This window comes from Pinus tabuliformis, chromosome 3_1, assembly GCF_031772625.1.
Source record: "Pinus tabuliformis cultivar Carrire ecotype Pingquan chromosome 3_1, CPIR1, whole genome shotgun sequence".
NCBI classification, from domain to species: domain Eukaryota; kingdom Viridiplantae; phylum Streptophyta; class Pinopsida; order Pinales; family Pinaceae; genus Pinus; species Pinus tabuliformis.
In genome coordinates this window covers 669,058,059-669,079,673 of record NC_142301.1, presented here as the reverse complement: position 1 = coordinate 669,079,673, position 21,615 = coordinate 669,058,059, and positions in this window count along the sequence as shown.

The following is a 21,615-nucleotide window of genomic DNA, read 5'->3' as shown; positions in this document are numbered from 1 at the left end:
CTTTAACACCAATTTTTGGAAACCTGACAATAATAAGAGGGGTTGGTGAATTAGTATTATGTGGATGGATAAAATTAGAAACACATTAAAATAATAGATCTAAATATAAACATGAACCATGAGTAGCATATCAATTAGCATATACATGAGAGAATCAACACATAAAACAAACCATCTGCACATGGAAACATGAAGACATAGAATGTAACATGCAAACCCTTGCACGAGAGAAGCCACTATTTACTTTGTTATGCTCCGCTCTTCTTCTTATTAACCAAATATTCTTTTACATAATCACTGGTCACCACTAGTTTGTAAGCCACAACTTGATATCATGTGATAAATCACCCACTCCATGCCACTACCTAATGGAAGCCACCACTCCCCCAACTATGGAGGCCACTACCTATTTGAGCAACTACCTACACTATGTAGAAATTAATGTGTAGATTAAAAAATGCTCATGGAATTTATTAAATAACAAGAGTTGAAGCTATTCTACTGATATGTGGAAGTAAATTCATGATTGATAACACAAATTATTAACATGAATGAGGATTCAACACATATACAAAGAGATTTATCTAGGGGAAAGAAATTGTAATATATGTATTGCATTAATCAAGGAATCTCAATGAATACAATATGCTTTGCTCAAGCTTGAGCTTAACTTGCACCTATATCTCCTATCCTTTTCCTAAATGATTAACCTTGCCCAATACATAGCTAAAATTTTGGGCCTCCAAACCCATATTTCGTTGCATTGTTCCTCAAGGAATTATCCCCTATTACTCAATAAAGCCCTCAATATGGATTGTTCAATTCCTATAGGTCCTTCTCTGACTGCATGCATGACCTGTACAACTTGTAATAGTTTACAACTGATAATACACTACCCTTTAGCTCCAATATGAAATGGGTAACTCAAATTCTCTACATGCCAAATTTATTTTGGGTTAATTGATTGGTTAACTAGATTATCACATAGTGTGAAATAAGTTACCCACCCACAACTTGACCTCGACTAGTTCATCTAAGAGAAAACTATTTACACTGACAATAACTGAAATTAACTGAAATAGATTGCTACAAAATAGAAATCAATCATGAAGAACTAAACTCAAATTTATTCAACTTGTATTTACTAAGTTAAACGAGTGAAATATCCATATCACCTAAGATAACATACTCCAAGTGTTTTGCTATAATTGAAATTCGAATTTTAATCTAGTCTGACCAAGGAAAAGTAAAAAAACTAATTTCTTACCGCATTTTCAACACTCCCGCTCATCAAGAGAGGGATTATCATATACTCCAATCATGCTTCTATGGAGCTCTAATTTTCCTCTTGACAAGGCGTTTGTCAAAATATCTACATGTTGTCCCTTTGTCAAATGTACTGCAACAACATAATGCACCTCTACACACAATCTCGTAGATTGTGACAACATATGTCTATATGCCTGGAAAGAACAATAAATATTGGATTCTCAGAGAGTTTGGTAGAACTTGGATTGTCATAGTAAATCACTATAGGATCCATCTTCTAACCAAATAACCCAACAAGAATATTTCTCATCCATATAACCTCATATGTTGCTTGACTTGTAACCATGTACTCTACTTCTATTGAGATGAGTTCCAGAAATATCTCCTTCTGGTTGTACCAAGAAATTGTTGTTGACCCAACATATAAAATTCCTACTCAAGTGCTCTTCCTATATAATGGACTCCCTACCTAATCAGTATCTGTGAAGCCTTGAAAATTCACTATCTCTATTCATCTATACCAAATACCAAATCGACTAGTGCCTTTAAGGTATCTAAAAAATTCTTTTACTACCTTCCAATACAATTTGGTTGGACTAACCATCGCTTGGCTGAGTTGGTTAACTACATAACACATGTATGGTCATGTGTTCACCAAATATATGATTGAACCCACAAGCTATGTGTAAATGGTAGCCTTTAGTTCCACACCTTAAGTGACATCCTATTTCCTCTAGTTACTTGCTGAAGGACTGTACATGGGTTTTCTACCCTCCATGGAAAACTTCGCCAGGATCTTGTTGGAATACATTCCATGAGATACAAAAACTTCCCCATCTCCTTTCCATACTTCCAAACCATGGAAGTAATGCATGAGGCCCATCTCCTTCATCTTGAACTTTCTTGCAAGATCCGCCTTGTAATATATGATCAGCTGCTCATCACCATTAAGGATCAATTCATCGACATATAACACAATAATAAATAATTTACTGTCTACCACAATGTGATAAAGGTTTCCATCTGCTTCAGTTTTGGTGAAGCACAAAGTGGTGAGATAATTTTCCATCTTAGTCTACTAAGCAGAAGGTGCTTGTTTGAGCACATACAATGCTCCCTTGAGTCTGCACACATGTGACTCTATGTTGAAATTCTCAAACCCCTTTGGCTGCACAATATACACCTCTTCCTCAATAACTCCATTGAGAAATGTTGTCTTCACATCCATCTGGTGGATATTCAACCCCATCTAGGCTAATAGTTCTAGAATTGACCTGATGGATAAGTACCGTTCTACTGGAGCAAAGGTCTCCTCATTTTCATCTCCATCCACCTAAGATAACCTCTTACCCACAAATTTGGCCTTGTGTTTCTCTATGCTTCCATCAGGTGCATGTTTTACCTCATAAAACCATCTTGAACCAACCATAGATTTATCTATTAATCTTGGGAGCACTTCCTAGACATTGTTTCTATGAATGGAATTATATTCCTCTACCATGACATCTACCCATACTAGTTTCTCTACACCTTCCTTGAATGAGGATGGCTCTATCTCTATTATCTCACTCATGGAGCCATGTAGCCAGTGTACCAATCTGGTGATCTCCTTTTCCTAAGTTGTGATGTGGGTGCTCCCACATTATTTGTTAACTTGATTACAAAAGCTCCTTAACTTGATAATAAAAGTCTACATAAATGTCTTGAATCCACCCTAATCACTTCGAAATATGAAGTATTTATACAAATAAAATTACAAAATATCTCATAGCAGTTTGAGAATTATTTTAGGAAATTAAAAATATCTTCAAGCATGAAGATAGAGATAGATGGAAAATTGCTTTCTTGTTGTCCCTTTTACTAAGATTGTGCTGGCTGTTGTAACTTTTGAATTTGGCTCTTTCAGTTGACTGATATCTATGTGTTGGAATCACTTTATGTCTTCAACTTATTGATACTATTTACCTGCTACACTTTGACCCTATTTTACCTATTTTACCTGGCTACCATATGGATTTACTGAAGTAACTTTATAGTAAATCTATTAATTTTATCCACCATTCATCTTCAGGTAAATTTACCTTCAGCATCTTTTGGTATATCTCATCAGCTTCAGTGTACTTGGAAAATTTTGGTTTATTTATTAATAGATGCTTTACTTCATGCTCTAGGAATAATGTTAGGAATAATGTATTTTCCAGATTCTCATACAAAACCTTTCCTTTGGGTAAATATTTTACCCCTGAGGTACTAGCTTGGTCCTTGGCGAACTTGTTCAGTCTATCCACATAGTCCTCTTGGGTCACAAGCTTGTCATGGATGACCATAGGACTGGGAAGGCCTTTTTCCCTTAAAATTCCAAACTTTGCCATGAACCTATCAATATCTTCTCCAGATTGAACATAAGGTTCCTTTTAGTAAAAACCTTCTTGATTTCTATGATGGTCCCTATTCTATCTTATATGCCCAGTGCAACTAGCTGATACCTTTTCTTGCTTTTCAAGAGTTTTATCATTTAGTTGGCCTCCTTAGGCTGGTCTCCAGATCTCCTCTTATCTTTTGAATGGCTTTGGTGGCCACATTCACTAGTTTCGTCTGCTCAAAAATTGCTTGTATTGATGGCAAAACATCATTGACACAGTCAATGATGTTGGACCAGAGCATCTCCTTTATTTGTCCTTGTGATTGTTGTAAGGTCAAGTCTTTTTCAAGGAATTTTATCCTTTCACCCATTCTCTGATTCTTCTAGGCTTCTTCTCTTTTCTGTATCTGTGAAATCTTGCAGTCAGTTTCCAAGCTTGACACTTTTTCTTTAAGCCTTTTAAGCTCTATAGCCTGGATAGTCATTTCTTCCATGGATTTCACTAATTCAGTTGTCTTCTCTGTAGATGTACCTCCACTTGTAGATGTAACTATGATTGTTATGGCTGTAGCTGGTGGAAGTGTTGGTGATAAGGAAGTAGCCAATGTAGAAGGCATCGTTGTACAGACTGTGGGAATGACAGTCTATGGAGTGGTATCCAACTCACTCTGCTTATACTGAATTATGCTGTCTATCTCTTTCTCAGTTTCTTTTAATTGATCATTTAGCTTAAGGACTAACTCCATAATCTCTTCCTGTTCCTTCTGAGTTTCTCGTACTTCAGCTATTTGTGGATGATGAAGATGAGGAATTTTGGGTTGTTTCTTCAAGGTAGCTATGTCATCATTTTTATTTTTGATAATCATTTCTGCAACCTTTACATCCTTGGGATCATGCCCTAACTCTATCATTAAATCCTCTAAGGACTTTATCCTGGTATCCTTTGCCTGTGAATAGGCCTTTTCTAGTTGGAATTGCGATGACATATTATTCAAGGAATTTTGTAGTTGATGTGTTGCAATGGCCTTGGTGGTCAATGTGGAATATACCATTTCTCTAGTCTATTTGTGCATTTCTATTTGGTCGATAGGATGTATATCCTTCACTAGCACCTCAAAATCTGTCTTCAAGTAATTATCTATATACTTGGGCTACTTTGTGGCAGGGTTCTGTTGAAGCCCCGAAAATCAGGTCGACAACAAGGGGGATACCTACCCGGTCTTGACCTTCGTTGGCAGCTCCTTATCCATTTGGTATAGTGGGTCCGACTGGGGATAATGGGACAAGTTTCCCAATCTATGGGTGTGTGTGTGTAGAATTGGATGTTGCTGATCTAACAGTAACTACCTAAGCTATTCTAATTCAAACATTAATCTAATTCTGTACTATAGTAATCTAATAAAAAAATCACATCTAATCTATGCTAACCCGGGATGTAACTCTTCTATTATGCGATCTAAAGAGATTTCATATAAAAATCGGTAATAAAGATCATTCAATGATTATAAGAAAGGAAATCAATTAAGATGAACTATTTTGCATAAAAAGTTAGGCAAAACAGTTATGAACATCATATCGCATAATAAGCTATTCATACATTAAACATAAATAAATAGCTACCACCATACAAAAGTGCCAAATGGTAACTCAAGCATTCATGCAATAACATATAAACAAATAAAAATTGTATATCACTTTAACAAATAAGTAGAAATGGTCAAGAGATAAAAGTACCATTTATGACTGGTCCTACTCATAAGCTTCAAGAAATAATGATTTATTTCTCCTTGCTCTAACATCTACTAAGAAAACATAAGTGCGACATCAATAGCAGATATCAAATGTAAACATCAACAAATCTTGATCCATTCATTCACCAAGACCTCCTCGGAGGGTGCAAAAGTGCATGTTCTGAGGACAAGTTTTTGATAAATTTCTGGACCTCTCTCTAAATGCATGAGAAGGGTTTAAATACTACTAACTAAATAACTTAATTACACATATTTAGGATATGGTTTAAATGACCGCCCTTTTTCTAAGAAAAATTATTTCTAAAAATTAAATCTAATATCTAACTATTTTTGCATTTGCTCCTTAATGTTGCGAGCATTCAATATTTGCCTGGGTAGAGTCAGTTGACTGCCTTCCGCTTTTGGTTGAGCTAAGCAAACAGAAATGGCAAGCTGTGGCACCATTTTTTTCCAGCAAAATAGCAGATATGCTTTGAGAATCATCTCTTTCTATGTGGATTTACTGTGTATGCTCAGTAATAACCCAAATTCCACTTGGTTAACCCTCAAATTGCCTCTACCTTTGCCTTCTTGCGTTTCTGGGCTTACGAGTGACTAAGCAGTTAGGGACTTTGCTTTTTGAGAAATTTTCTCAGCGATTAGCACGCATCGAAAACTGCCTTCGTTCTTTGATCCCGGCCTTTTTGGTGTGCTTTTCGCCTTTAGCACCTTTCCTTCATCGGGTATAAGCTTTAAAATCTTGCAAACATACTTCTTTTGTGAGCTTCTAACCTTGAGCATTAAATCGCCTGCTGATATCAACATTGTTCAACTATTCATTGAACCATGGCTCTGACTGATAGATCTGTAATGGATAGCTCAGCAGCGCTCTGGAATTCGCGGGTCTGTTGCATGCGGTATCCGTTCATGAGGGCATTTCTTCTCTCCTTCCGAGCATTGGAGCTTTATCATTTTTCCTTAATCGCTCCCTACACATTGCTTCATATTGTTTCTGTTTTTCATTCCTACAGTTCATACATAAGGAGAGAGTAATGATAATAAAAATTGACAAGAAAGCTCTGAGTTCTACGGATGTACCAAAACTGTTAGAAAATTATATATTACGGAGAAATGGAACACATAAAACATTGCAGAAATATAAACATAGAAAACGCACAAAACAAGAGAGACATAGATATACGTGGTTCACCCAGTTTGGGCTACGTCCACCTCGAACAGCCAATCCTTCCTTTCTATTATCCAGCAAAATGAAGAGACACAACCTAGAGCAAATCCGCTGTAATATCCTCTGTTTTCTCTCACAGTCTCACCTCTGTGTTTCTCACTCACAGAATACACATCTATCACACAACCTCAAATACAATGCCCTCATACAAAGAGAGGGGTTGCCTTCTAGGGCAAAAAACCCTAAACTAAACATAAGTTCTACCGTGAGATCATCCGCCTAATGAACGGGTCAGATTGACTAGAAATTACTATACTTTTACAAGGCAATTTTACATTTGTTTTTAGCTTTGGGGGCGCTGCCCCGAGCCCCCGCTGGGGGACCGCTGGCCCCCAGACCCCCCAGCCGGAGGGGATGGGCCCCCCCGGACCCCCGCGGGGGTGACAAGTCCCCCCGCACCCCCTCGCGTGGAGGGGTGTACAAAACTTCCTGGGGTATACATCCGGCTGAAACAAAGACCTCTGAACAATCATGCTCCACACACAACAAAAACACGCCGCCTGAAGTGAACTAACTCTTCAAAAAACACAAAATTGTCTTTCATTAACACTTGGCGTACATTCACTAATTTTCATTAACGTGCGTATTCAATTTTTCTTGAATGTTGAGCTGGGGAAAATCTGCGATGGACGATCTGTGCGATTCGCATCGCAGCATCACATCATCACGTTATCACGTTTTCATCAAGATGTGTTATCGGAGGGTTGACCGATCACGCAGATTGCAGGATTACGGATTGCTATTTCGCGCGATTGCAAGATCGCCAATCGCAGTATCACATTATCGCAGGATCTTAGATTGTTACAATTCATTAAATAATTATGTGTTGTTTTTGCGATGTTGCGATATGCGATGTCGCATATCGGCCATCGGCGATTTCTTAAAATTTTTGTTTGTGAGCGTTTCTTAATGCATGCGATGCGATGGATTTCGCGTCGCATTTTCGCAGTTTATCATTCTACTCACAAGGAAATGTCCTATCTTCTTTGCGCGATGCGATATTTTCTTAAGGAGTATAATACATGAGTTTTAATTGAATTTTTTGAATTATTTGCTAAGGGTCCCCACTTACCTAGTGTTATTGCTAATACTAAATAAGGAGTGGGGTTGTTGGTGGCCACAAAAATTGGTGATTCACTTGGAAGAACCAGTTATCTCTTCCTATTGAATTTTTCAAACTTCCAAAACAGAAAATTTTTCAGAAAGTTAAACTTTGTTATGGACAGATAGAGTACATTATGATTTAAACTGTCAATGATATTTTGTTTCAACCTTTTTTCTATTCCAATTATTTGCTTCCTCAATCTAGTCCTTGTATTCACATCAGCCATTACTTGTTCTTGTAAAGATAAAATAAAGTCTCCTCTGTAAACCTATTTTAAATATGCTCATTTGTCGTAGGTAGAGCCTCTGCTGCCAGCAAGCGTTTATAGCCTCGACAGGGTTACCTGTTACCCATCAATGATCCTGTATCCTACTTAAGGTGACCTACAACTTTCAAAGAAAAATCCATATTTACACTTATTGCTTTGATTTTCTTTTTATTATTAAAGAACAATGTCTTGGTTTGGTAGCCAAATTATGACACTGTCACTCACTTGATTCATAACTTTGCTGAACAAGCTAGCTCATGATGAGACCCCTTGTCTTTTGATTGCAACAATCTTGAGTCATTGCCCTGTTGTGGTAGACAGTATTGGAAAAGTCAGCAAGTTATGATATCTGTGATCATGATAAGTCGGATCTTGATGAGACCTCTTATTCTTCAAGATATAGTTTATCCTTGGATTATCCCTCTAAAAGCTGCGATTTTCTTTAGCAGGGAGGAAGTCATTGTTTCCTTAAGATAGCTCTGGACGACAATAATAGAGTTTTTGGAAACAGATGTTCTACAGAGAATCTTCATTTTGTTATTGATACCTTTCATTATGCTGATATAAAACAATTTCTTCACTAAGGTTTCTTTCATCAAATTTCTTGAAGTTGAAACTCGTATGATATCTAGGGTGAAGTTTTTAACTGTATCTGTCAAAAGATTTTCTATTTATACAAGCGAAAAGCTCAAAATCTGAAAGAGAATTGGTGTCTTTTTCGTAAATACCTAATGTAACCACTCACAACTGGTTTTATTATGAAAAGGAAAACTATTCTACCAAAAATAGAAGAATAATCTTCTATGGAAAATACTTTTTGAGAATTTGTTCATTAACAAGCAAAGGATCCCTCCTACCTACTAAATCTTGTAACACAAATGTTGATGGACCTATGACTTTAACAATCTGAAAAGGACCAAGCTACATCCTTTGAAATTTTGTGTGTTTTCCCTTTTCTTCATGAGCCTTATCCCACTTTGAAACTAAATCTCCCATCTGAAAATATTTTCTGGTCATTATGGCTGAATCAAAAGAGGATTTTACTAGCGCTTGATGATGGGCATGTGTTTTCTTAGCTTGTTCTCGTTGTTCTTCTAATTTAATTATTTCCATTTGTCTCAGCTGTAAGGAGGAAGTGTGTACTTGATCAATGTATTGTACTAAAGACAAAGAGGGAATGGCTAACTGGGTTGGAAGAACCACTTCTTTCCCATAAACTAAATTAAAGGGAGAAGTTCCAATTGAAGCTTCTTGCGTTATCCTATCTGCCCATAAAGCATATACCAAAGCTTTGTGTCAATTCTTTTGGTTCTGGTCAACCGTTCTTTTAATAATCGTGATTAGGTTTTTATTAGTTGACTCAGCTAGCCCATTAACTTGCAGATAGTAATTGTTATGCTCTTAACCTGCAAAACGGTACCCAAATATAGAATATGCGAAGAAAAGATACCCAAAACACAGAATAACAATGATTTTATTATTCAGAGAGTAATGTTCACTTGCCTCTTCGAGGGGGCAACCTCCAATAGAGCAGAGCTCGACTACAAAAATAAGACATGATGCTCCTTGCAGAGAGTCTCTATACTTTATATATGACTCATACATGCAATACCACGGGCCAATACTGTGGGTTTTATTAATACCATCTATCTAATACTACGACCCATTTGCAACTGACTGTGGTTCTGTCATTAATTGCAGATTAACCACTTACAATTATTAATATGGGCTTTATTGACTCTTGATTATGATGTGATCCCATTACATAAATAAGGGAGTTAGGGTGGGACCCTAACATGCCCTCCCATTAAGACGAGCCTTGTCCTCAAGGCTGAAGCTGCGGAAACTGTTGAAGAATAGTGGTTGGTTCCCAAGTTACATTTTCCGGAGACGTGTCTTTCCATTTGACGAGGACGTCCTTAATCATGCAGTCGCGTAGTTGCTTGTCTCATGTGTATAGGACCTATTCGGGTTGAAGCCAGATGGACCCTTCTTTGTCCAATTCAGGTAGACTGGTCTGAATTCTACAATTGTTCCCAATCACTTTCTTGAGGCATGAGACATGGAAAACTGGATGGATTTTTGCAGTAGGTGGCAAGGCCAACTTGTAGGCCACTTCTCCTATGCGCTAAAGTACTTGATATGGTCCGTAGAATTTGGGAGAGAATTTCTGACACCCCTTGTCCTTGAGTGATGTTTTCTTATATGGTTTTAGCCGTAAAAAGACCTGATCCCCTTCTTGAAATTTGCGCTCTGACCGATGTTGGTCTACCTATTTCTTCATGTGGTTCTGAGCTTGATGAAGATTCTCTCGAAGATGGGCGAGAATGGTTGCGTGGTGTTGTAGGAGTTGATCCACTGCTTGTACTTTTGAGCATCCCTTGAGATACAAAGTAGGTGAACGTGGGAGTTGACCATATACTGCTTCATAGGGAGTCATTTTGGTGGTGGCATGATAGGTGGTGTTATACCACCATTCTACCAGAGGTAACCACTGTACCCAAAGGTGTTGCTTTTCTGAAGTGAAACACCTAAGGTAGGTTTCTAGACATTTGTTGACAACTTCGGTTTGACCATCTGTTTGCGGATGATAGGAAGTACTGAGTTTGAGTTGAGTGCCTTGTATTCTGAAGAGTTCTTGCCAAAAATTACTGGGGAAGATCAGGTCGCGGTCGGACACAATAGAAGTGGGCATGCCATGCAATTTGAAGATCTGATCCATGAAAGATTGAGCAACCAAAGTTGGTGTAAACGGGTGGGGTAGGGCGTAGAAATGAGCATACTTCGACAGTCAGTCCACAACCACCATGATGATTGACTTGTTCCCTGACTTTGGAAGACCTGTAATGAAATCCATAGAAACTTTCGTCCAAATTGATGTCGGAATGGGCAATGGTTGTAATGTGCCTGGTGTGTTGACGGTTTCCCCTTTGTGGCGTTGACAGACATCACATTCTGCTACGAAAGTAAAGATTTCCTTTTTCATGCCTGTCCAAAAAAATGATCTTCTGGTGTGAGCATACGTCTTCTGAAAGCCCGAATGTCCTCAATGGGAGATGAGTGCAATTCTGCCAAAATGCGACTTTTGAGGGTGGATGTTGGTGATATTACGACTCTGTCCTTGTAGCGAAGAATTTCATCCTGCCACGAGTAGCCCATGGTGGAATTTGGATCTACCTGCAATTGAGAAATGAGTTGGGAGAGCCCGAGGTATGAAAACCATTCCCTATGAGCCTCTTCAATCCATTCTGGAATGGGGAGGGAAATTGCTAGCAGATTAATTTCCTCCTCAAATTGGCGAGATAATGCATTTGCTACACTATTGTCTTTCCCTTTCTTGTAAATGATCTCATAATCATATCCCAGCATTTTGGCTAGCCATTTATTTTGTTGTGGGGAGGATAGGTGTTGCTCCAAAAAATATTTAAGATTGTGATGATCTGTGCGGATTTGGAAACGTCGCCCCAATAAGTAAGGTCGCTAGGTCTCGACTGCATGTAAGATGGCCATCATTTCCTTCTCGTAGGTAGATTGGCCCAGATTCCTCCCACTGAGTTGTTGGCTTGTGAAGGCCAACGGTCACCCTTCCTACACTAAGACAACCCCAATACCTGTACCCAAAGCATCACATTCAATGACAAAAGATTTGGTGAAGTCAGGGACTGCTAAGACTCGAGTGGAACACATGGCATTTTTTAGAGGTGTAAAGTCTTGTTGTGCTTCCTCATTCCAGAAGAATGAATTTTTCTTTAGGAGTTGGGTGAGGGGCTTCGCTATGTGACCATAGTTGTGGACAAATTTACGATAATAGCTTGTGAGACCCAAAAATCCTCTCAAGCTCTTCAAGGTCTTAGGTTGAGGCCATTCCTGCATTGCCTAGATCTTTTTGGGGTCCACCTTCACGCCCCATAATGTGGCCCAAATACTCTACTTCTGCCATTCCAAACGAACACTTGGACATCTTGACAAATAATTTATGCTTGCGGAGCAGTTGCAAGAGTAGATCTACATGCTGAAGATGTGCGGCCCAAGTGCAACTATAGATGAGGATGTCATCGAAGAAGACAAGGACAAATTTCCTGAGATATGGTTTGAGAATGTGGTTCATAAGGCTCTGAAAGGTAGAGGGGGCATTACAAAGACCAAATGGCATGACCAGGAATTCATAATGGCCTTCATGAGTTCTGAAAGCAGTCTTGGGGATGTCGACTTCTTTCATGCGAATTTGGTGGTAGCATGAGCGAAGATCTAGATTAGTGAAGAATTGAGCTCCATTGATTTCATCCAGCAAATCATCAACCACCGGGATGGGAAATTTATCTTTGACTGTCAACTTATTGAGGGCCTTGAAATCAGGACACATCTGCCACTCCCCACCTTTCTTGAGCACCATGACCACTGGGGATGAATAAGGACTAATGTTGGGACGAATGACACCTGCTTCCAAAAGTTCCTTGATGATTTTTTCTATTTCATTCTTTTGGGTGAATAGATATCTGTATGGGTGTAGATTTGGGAGTTGCGCCCCTGCAACCAAGGTGATGCTATGATCATGTTCCCCTCGCGAGGGTGGAAGCTCATGAGGCTTGTCAAAGAAAGGAAGATGATTATTTAAAATCTGTTGCATTTCAGGATGAATTGGCAGAGGCTTTGTTTCGACTGCCTGGATGGCATTAAATTGAGCGACAACTCCATGATTGCCCTTTTTTAACAATTTTTCCATTCTATGCGAGCTGATGATAGAGGGGGCTCCCGCCTGGAGTCCACGGAGGGTATGTGTGTAGTTATTCTGCTTAAAACTCATATATAATTCCTGGAAATCCATTGTGATTGGCCCAAGATTGTGGAGCCATTCAACGCCGAGGACAATGTCACAACCCCCCATGTGTATGGAAAACATGTGGGTTTTCAACTGATAATCCCCCATTTGAAGTTTGACATTTTCACAGCGGCCTTCACATTTCATTGTGCCTCCATCTGCAATTTGAACTTGGAAGTTAGAAACTACGTGTACAAAACAATGCACTGCTTCTACGACTTTTTGATGGATGAAATTATGTGTACTTCCACTATCAATCAAAACTACTACTGGGTGGTCTTTAATAAAACCTCTGATTTTGAGAGTTTGAGGGGAAGAAATCCCTGCCAACGCATGCAGTGAAATAACTGGTTCATCAAGGAGATTGTCCTGTTGGTTGTCTTCTTCTAGCGCCTCATGGTCCTCAAGTGGTGGATCTTCCTCTGTTGAGCTATAGTCAGTGGCATCTATTTGAAAAAATTTGGGCTCCTTGCATTTATGACCTAGGGAGTATTTTTCATCACAGTAGTAACATAGTCCTTGCTTTCTTCTTTTGGCCATTTCCACAGGTGACAACTTTTGGACCTTAAGTGTTTGAGTCGTGTTGTGAGCCTGTGGGGGGTGACCTTTAGCGGAGAAATTTTGTCGACTGTGTTGAGTTGCTAATGCATGTTCCACGTTATGAGCTACCTTGCAAGCCTCCGTCCATGTGGGAGGGTGGTGTAGTAGGACTTGAGCTTTGATGGCTTCTTTAAGACCGGTGATAAAACATTCCGTGTAGAACGCATTTGAGAGACTCCAAGTGCAGAAGGATAAGGCTTCAAAAGCTGTAATATATTCATCCACTATACCAGTCTGTTTGAGCTTAGTAAGACGACCCAAAAAAGGGTCCTCCTGTTCAAAGCGGCTTTGAAGAGCTTTTGTAAATTGGGTCCAAGTCCTAAGAGGTCCATTGCAACATTGATGCCATTCCCACCATTGTCACCTTTCATTGTCCAAGTACATGCTCCCCAACATAAGCTGAGTTGCATCATCTAAGATATGATTTAGTTTGAAATACTGGTCCATTTGTGCTATCCATGCCGACGGGTGAGAACCGTCAAATTTATGCATATCCAACTTCGGAGGTCGCTGACTGGGTGGTTGGTGGGTGTGCCAGACGTGAGGAGAGTGGCTAGACTCACCCTCATTGTATCCATTGCCATTATACGCCTCCTCGTGGGCTTTCTCCTTGTCCTTCAGGATGAGTTGCGCGACCTGGCTACTTAGTCCGTTAAGCTGAAGGGCGAGGGAGTGCATGGATTCTTCAAGTTTGTCGATCCTTTCATTGGCCATCGCTTAGGCTCTAGTTTCTACCATACACCAACCTGATGAAAATTTGGGACTGCCTAAAAATTTTCACTAATAATTGAATGGTACCACTGTGCTCAGCTCGTCGTCCTGATTCTGATGGGCTAGATCACCAATAAATGCCCCGGAAGATCTCAGCCTCTTTTTTTTTTTTTTTTTCCTGAAAACTCCTAATGGAGTTTTACTCCTTCCTTATCAATACTGCAGTGGCCAAATCCTCAAAATGTCAATGCGGCCAAAAGTCTTGTGAGAATTATACATCGGTATAGGAACCCTTCACAACGACTCTGATTTGGTGGATTTGACAGATCTGAATGGCGGATCTGATGGCGAAAGGGACTACTTCTACGGATCTAATGGATCTAATAGATTGGAATGGCTGATCTGCGAACTCAAGACTGCGTGACTGATGTCTACTGCTGCTGCACCCTTTTGCACAAGCGGGTCTAGAAGAGATGCTGTGTGATCCCCTAATAGAAAAATGGAACTATGGTCTTGAGGAGTGTCAGGTGCTACAGATCGCAATATACATAAGGGTCTGGCAGTAGTACTCGGCCCAATGTTTCAGGGCTCTAAATAAGGAGGATCGACTGTACCCTAGCCGTACAACCCGACTACCCTATCGCACGGGCGAGTAATCTCCTCGAGTGCTGTTCTCGATGTACTATAGCCGCAAGACGACCGACGGTTTATCTATGGTGAGGTTTCAAGGGAGCCTAGGGGGCTTCCAATATACTCAGAGGGTACGTGGAAGATAATCCGTGCACGGTTCTGTCTAATGCGCTACTACTTGAAGGGGTACCCACAGGGGTTACAAGGGAGTCCAACAGACGTGACCACCTCTTGTATTTCCTGCGTGCATCCCTCCCCAAATCCACAGGTTTATGCGCTCAATGACAGATCCCGTGGTTTAAAGACGCCAGAACACGTCTCTAGCCAAATTTTTTTTTTCTAAGAAATGGAGATCCCACCGGCCCTGGAAAGTGCTCTGATACCACTTGTTATGCTCTTAACCTCCAAAACGATACCCAAATACAGAATATGCGAAGAAAAGATACCGAGAACTCAGAATAGCAATGATTTTATTATTCAGAGAGTAATGTTCACTTGCCTCTTCGAGGGGGTAACCTCCAATAGAGCAGAGCTCGACTACAAAAATAAGACACGATGCTCCTCGCAGGGAGTATCTGTCCTTTATATATGACTCAACATGCAATACCACGGGCCCATACCGTGGGTTTTATTAATACCATCTATCTAATACTACGGCCCATTTGCAACTAACTGTGGTTCCATCATTAATTACGGATTAACCACTTACAATTATTAATATAGGCTTTATTGAATCTTGACTATGACGTGATCCCATTACATAAATAAAGGGGTTAGGCTGGGAACCTAACAGTAATTGGCTGAATATTTAAGTTTGAGTCCTCTTTTAAGTGCAAAATCAGTCATTGCATTTCTAGAAAAGTATGATGCATTGTCAAACATTAAAGCAGATGGCAATCCAAACCTAGTGATTATAAATTGATCTATGAATTCAATAATATTTTCAGAATTAGTTGTCTTGAGCAGAACTGCTTCTACCCATTTTGTGAAATAATCTGATGCCGTGAGGATGTATCTATGCTGGTTAGAAGAGTGAGGAACGATCTCACCTATTTTGTCCAAGCCCCACTGACTGAAAGGTTGCTCAATGTTTACCAGTTGTAGTGGCAGGGATGGCTTCTTTTGTCTTCCAGTAGTAATTTGGAAGACTTGACATTTCCTCACGTAACTGTGCAAGTCTTTGAACAGCGTGGGCCAGTAGTATCCTGCGCGTAAGATATTATGTGCAGTAGTGTTACACTAAAAAATGTCACCATGGCTATTTACAGTTGGTATGGCTCTATCAACAGTCATACTACCCTCTTAAGCAAGTCTTATGCCTCTGCTATTCATGTCAAACTCCAAGAAAGAGAGAAAGTCTTTATAAATATGTTTATCTCTGGGTACGCAGGTTCTCTCAAACCTTGCCTGCGGGTACGCACCTATTGTTCATAAGGTCTGCGTCCAAGGACGCTCTGTATCTAAAGGGGCAGGTGCGTCCCTCTGAAAAGGTTAAAATGCGCAAGTTTTATCTTCAAAAACTTATTTGTGGTCATTTCTAGAGCATTCTAGAAGGTTGTTTGACGTGTATTGAGCGCCTCCAGATGGTTCATGCACTCTTACCAAAGAGGAACTTATCCCATCAATAAGGGAGTGATCCCATCCAAAGAGGGGACTATCCCATTGATGGTGGACCTGATTAACTTCCTCTTGAGCACTATAAATACAGGCATTGGGCCAGAAGGAGGGAGGTTGAAAGCTATACATTTCTAAGGGTAAATGCTGCAGGAATTAGGACTCCCATTTAGAAGCTTGTGAGGAGAGATTGCCATCTTTGCTTGTTCTATTTGGAAGTGGGTGAGCTTTGTCAAAGTAGAGGAAGACTCTTGTGGACCCTGGAAGGAGCTTGTACAACACCAAGGCTCAGGTTGTAATGGTTCCTTTTGATTACCTTTAATGCAAATTGGTCCATTCTTCTCAATAACTTGTTGTTTATGAGTTATTTCATGTACTCCTTGGTCTATATGTTGAATATGCTTTGTTTTATGTTGTAATCAGGTGCTATTTAATTGTTTGACTGTTGGTGATTGCAGGTTTTTGAGAAAAGGAGGAGCTCATCTAGATCAACAAAGCTTGGACTTCTACAATAGCGTTTGGACAAAGGTAAGAACGAAACACTTGATTTCTCATATCATAATGTATGTTTAGAGAAGGATAGTTCCAGTTTGTTTTGTTTGTCATTAGAATGTCTTAGACTTCTAGGAAGGTCGGTTGTGTCCGCACTCTTGACTGATTCCATGTGACAAATTGGCGACTCCACTGGGGAAAGATTCCATTGATGAGAAGAGTCTTTTCTTTTGTGTGAACTTTGCTTTGAGAAAATTGGTTTATTTTTCTGGTTTTGGCTCTGTGACCTTGTCTCTGGGTGGGTTAGCTTAGGATTAGTTTTATTTTGGGTTTTCTTGAGTTTTTCAGTAGGACGCACCCTCTGAGTGCTGCACAGTGCGTCCCTGGATGCACTTTTGCTGTGTGCACAGAGCGGGCCCGCACCTGTGCTAACGGGTTGCCTACGTCCCCTGCCAAAATTTGAGAAAATTCCATTTTTTGCCTTTTTTGCTCTTAGATTTTGTTTTTTCTTAGTTTTTTCTGCCCAGATTCATTAGTCCCTTGCCCAGAATCTTCACCTGAACTTGTTTCGATAGCATTGAGTGTTTTAGTGTATTTCATCGAAGTGTAAGCCCTAGGGTTTGATTTTGAGTAGGTCTTGTAGTGACTTTAGCGGTAGGAGTTGTCAAGCCTTAGATCTCTCTGGTTTTGTCAACATTCTAAGAAGTCAGACCTGTCATAAAGTCTACCTGTGAGAGCAACTTACCATCGAGTTGTCTTTTGGGCCAATTTCGAAGTGCTTGTTGTTTAAGTCTTGAATTCCATTTTACAAAAAGAACAAAAAGATTTGAGTTTTGTTTTGACTAGTCTTTTGATTCTGCATTAGCTGGTCCTTGATTTGATTTTGATCAAGTAAAACAACCTAGAATCATCTTTGTGAGCTTTTGCCTTGTTAGGTTTGCTTAGAGTAATCTCTCTTTTGATTTGCTTGTGAGTCAAGTTTTCATAGTTTTGTAGTTTTTGAGATTGTTTTTTGTTAAAGGTAGGTTTACATGCTTTATTAAAAAGAGAAAATACAAAAACATCTCCTTTGAAAAGTTTTGTTTCAAGTAGCTTTGAAAGTTTTGAAAGAAAAAGAGTTTTTCGTGCAAGTAAAGAGTGGTTATGTTTGTGTGCTTGAAAAGAAAAAGAGAATTGTTTCTTTGATTGTCTTTTCTAACGAAGTTGTTTTCTCTAAAAATTGCATTCTCTCAACTCTCTTAGTTAAGAATTTCATTGAAAGAAAAGTAGCGTAAATCATCTTAGGTGCATCTTTGTAGTGGTTGGAGTCGAGTCTACACACCATTGGTTTCACTTCCATTACCTTGTGACTTTAAAGAACAACCATAAAAGTAACGCTTAAAGTAAAATTGAAATAGTAACTTTTATTTACTAGGGCTCTGAAGCACCAATTTAGATCAGGCTAGTGTATTGGAGTAGGTGAGTAATTAACTCTCCAAGACAACAAAACCAAACAAGTAGCTTATCTTGTGATAGAATAAATCCAATTGTCTCACTTGTACTCTGGGAAAGCTCCTCTTAAAGGAGAAGCACGAGCTCGTGTCCGAACCAGTGAGGGGATCATTCCCCCCTCGTTGGGAACGACGCCAGACACGCACGTATTACAAACGGTAAACCTCGGATTAACCATTGTCGAGGAGCCAGGGGTCACTTGTCGGTAAACCTTGGATTATTGTCAAGGAGCCGGCAAGGGGATTGAGCTTGCTACTCTGCCCTTGCGTGCTGTCGGAGTCTAGACTGTTCCTCCAGGTGCATTTGTTGCGGTTGGTAACCTTAGTGGCCATTATCTTTAGGATTCTACCGAGGTGACGGTGGAGGGAAGGTCCCACTGTACCTGGAGCGGACGTCGGCTATACTCACTTGGATTTTCTGGGGGGTTCACTTCACTCGAGACGGTTAAAGTGGAGGAACTTGGTCCAGTCTATTCATTAAGCAGGTTGTCGGCGTAACTATTCCACCCGCCATTTCTGTACTGAATCCAGCAAGGTTGGGCTTCATCACCAACTAGCGCTTTTGGTCCGGAAGAATACTGTTTGTGTTTGGTTTGACGCCCTAGATTCTTTAGGCGTGTGATTCAAATTTGTTTGGTTCTTTAGAGACTTTAGGTGGTTTGATTTGAAATTTTATTTTGTTTTCGTGTGTAGTAGTTAAAAGTTTTTAGCTGTGGCGGAATTACCGAGACAGTTCCGTAGAATTCGGGGCCAGTCTCCTGAAGTTGTTTCTGTGGCCGAATTGTTGAGAAGATCCCGTAAACTTAGGGGTGAACCTCCTCAAGACGAGTCCAGCCATCTAGAAGGTTTAAAGGTCCTTGTAACTCCTCCTAGTGGCAGTAGAGTAGGTTCACCTGAAGAAGGAGAATCTTCCTTGGTAGTCCATCCAGATTACCAAAGTTTAGAGACAGGTTATAATCCCGAAGCTGTTACAGTTTCTGAGCTTGTTGGTAGTTTTTCATCTGCTAGTGATAGAGGCGAAGAACCAGAAATATCCGAACCTGTTACTCCGACTCCTAGTGTTCCTGATTCACCGAGAATAGAAAGAATTATCACCGAAAATCTTCCTGTTGGTTTGATTGCTATTGAAGAACTTGTTCCAGAGGAAGAAATAGGTGTCTCTGATCCTGAAGATCAAATTACCCTTGATCTAAGGGAGCGTGAATCTATCTTTTACAGTCCTCCTAGAAGTACTACTTGGTACCTTTCGTTAACCAATTATTTAGACAACTTTGGGCTAGGTTTTTCCACACCTCGTACTCCTTTTCCACCTGGAGGTATTCATACTCTTGTAAATATGTCTGGTCAGTCATCTGTGTTTACACAAAGTCCTGAATCTTTTTTACATGGCGGTCCTTCTGTTCCTACTGGGTACCAATCTCTTTCTGGTACCTTTGCGGGAGCGTCTCCTCATCCCGTTGATCATGGGTTATTAGTTGGAAACAGTGGTAATGTACCATTGGGTGTAGGAGACATTTACATGATGTCAGGTTCAGTTCCCGTTACCCAACCTCAAGGTGGCCAATTACCGCCTGGGGGGCAGCCTCCGTTAATGCCTGGGGGGCAGCCTCAAGGTACTTCATTCGTGTCTGGGGGGCAACCTCAAGGTCAGTACGCTCCTATGGGGCAATACATACCTCAAGGTCAACCCCAGCCTCAATATGTACCCCAAGGTCAACCTCAGTATCAATATCAACCTCAAGGTTGGCAACCTCAAGGATGGCAACCCCAAGGGTATCAACCCCAAGGGTATCAACCTCAAGGATACCAACCTCAAGGTCAAGGTCAACCCCAGTACCCGTATTTACCTCAAGGTTATCAACCTCAAGGTCAATACTCAGGTCAAGGTTATCAACCACTTCAAGGTCAATCATATGGTCAAGGTATGGGAACTGCACCTTACAGTTATCAATCCTATCCTCAATCCGGCTATGGATCTCAGTACCCTCAACCTGTTATGGGTCAATACCCTGGAATGTTAGTGTGGGATCCGTCACAGGGTCAACAGATGTTGCAGCCAAGAATACAGTCGGTACCTCAAGCGGGACAACCTGTAGTTTCTGGACCACCCCAGCAACCGCAACCTGTCCAGTCAAGTGTTCAGACCTCTGTAACTTCGGTAGTTACTCAGCCGCCAATTGCACCTAGTACTCCATCTCAAACGGCTGCTGCAACTATCGCCACATCTACCATACTTACTTTTGGAGTATCGACGGCTCCGGTTTCTACTGTCTCTGTAACCACTCCTCAGACATCTGTACCGTTGTCTGGATCTACGATTCAAACCACAGTCCAGATGCCTGTAGGCCAACCTGGTATAAGTACGGTTGTTACTACTCAACCTCAATTTGTTCAACCTCCGTACCAGGGACAGTATCAACCTGGGCAAGCTGTCCAACAACCAGTTTACCAGTATCGACCGTATCCTGGGTACACTTATCAACAACCTCAGCAACCCCAGTACGGTCCGGTTAATCCTGGTTTTCCAGGAGGATATAATATCCAAAATGCAACTCCTGTTCCTAGTTATCCGGAATATCCTCCTCCTGGGGCCGGTATTGTGACCCAGAGTTTTAGAGATCCTAACCGGCAGTTACCGTTTATCGCAACTTTGGATTTACCAGACTTGACGCGCCTAACGAACAATCCAATTCAATATCTTTCGTTCTGGCCGCCAATGCCAAATAAGTTGCCCAACGATATACCCAAGTTCGAAGGTAAGTCTGGAGAGGATCCGTCCAATCACGTGATGACTTACCACCTCTGGTGTGCTTCAAATTCTATCTCGGATGATTCGATCCGCTTACGTCTTTTCCAGCGTACACTCATTGGTCTCGCAGCCAAGTGGTACATTGAGTTACCACGGGCCTCTTTTTACAATTTTAGCCAGTTAGCTACCTCGTTCTTAACTCACTTTCAGTTACCGGTCAGATACGATAACGGTACGGAGTTATTAACTTCACTAAAACAATCAACCTCCACGTATATTTCCGATCACATTCACAAGTGGAGACGTCGAAGAAGGCTAGTGAAAGTTTTTATCCCGGACCAAATCTTAGCTGAATGGTTTGTTAAATCATTATTACCAAGGATTACTGAAGATGTAGCTAAGGCCAGAGTAGTTACTGAGGAGCAAGTCATTGCTCAGGCACAATACCTTGACTTAGTTTACACGCGGTCGGGTACATTATACGAGAAGATTCCGGATCTTCCAAAGTCGAACCAAATCGCTGCTGCTCC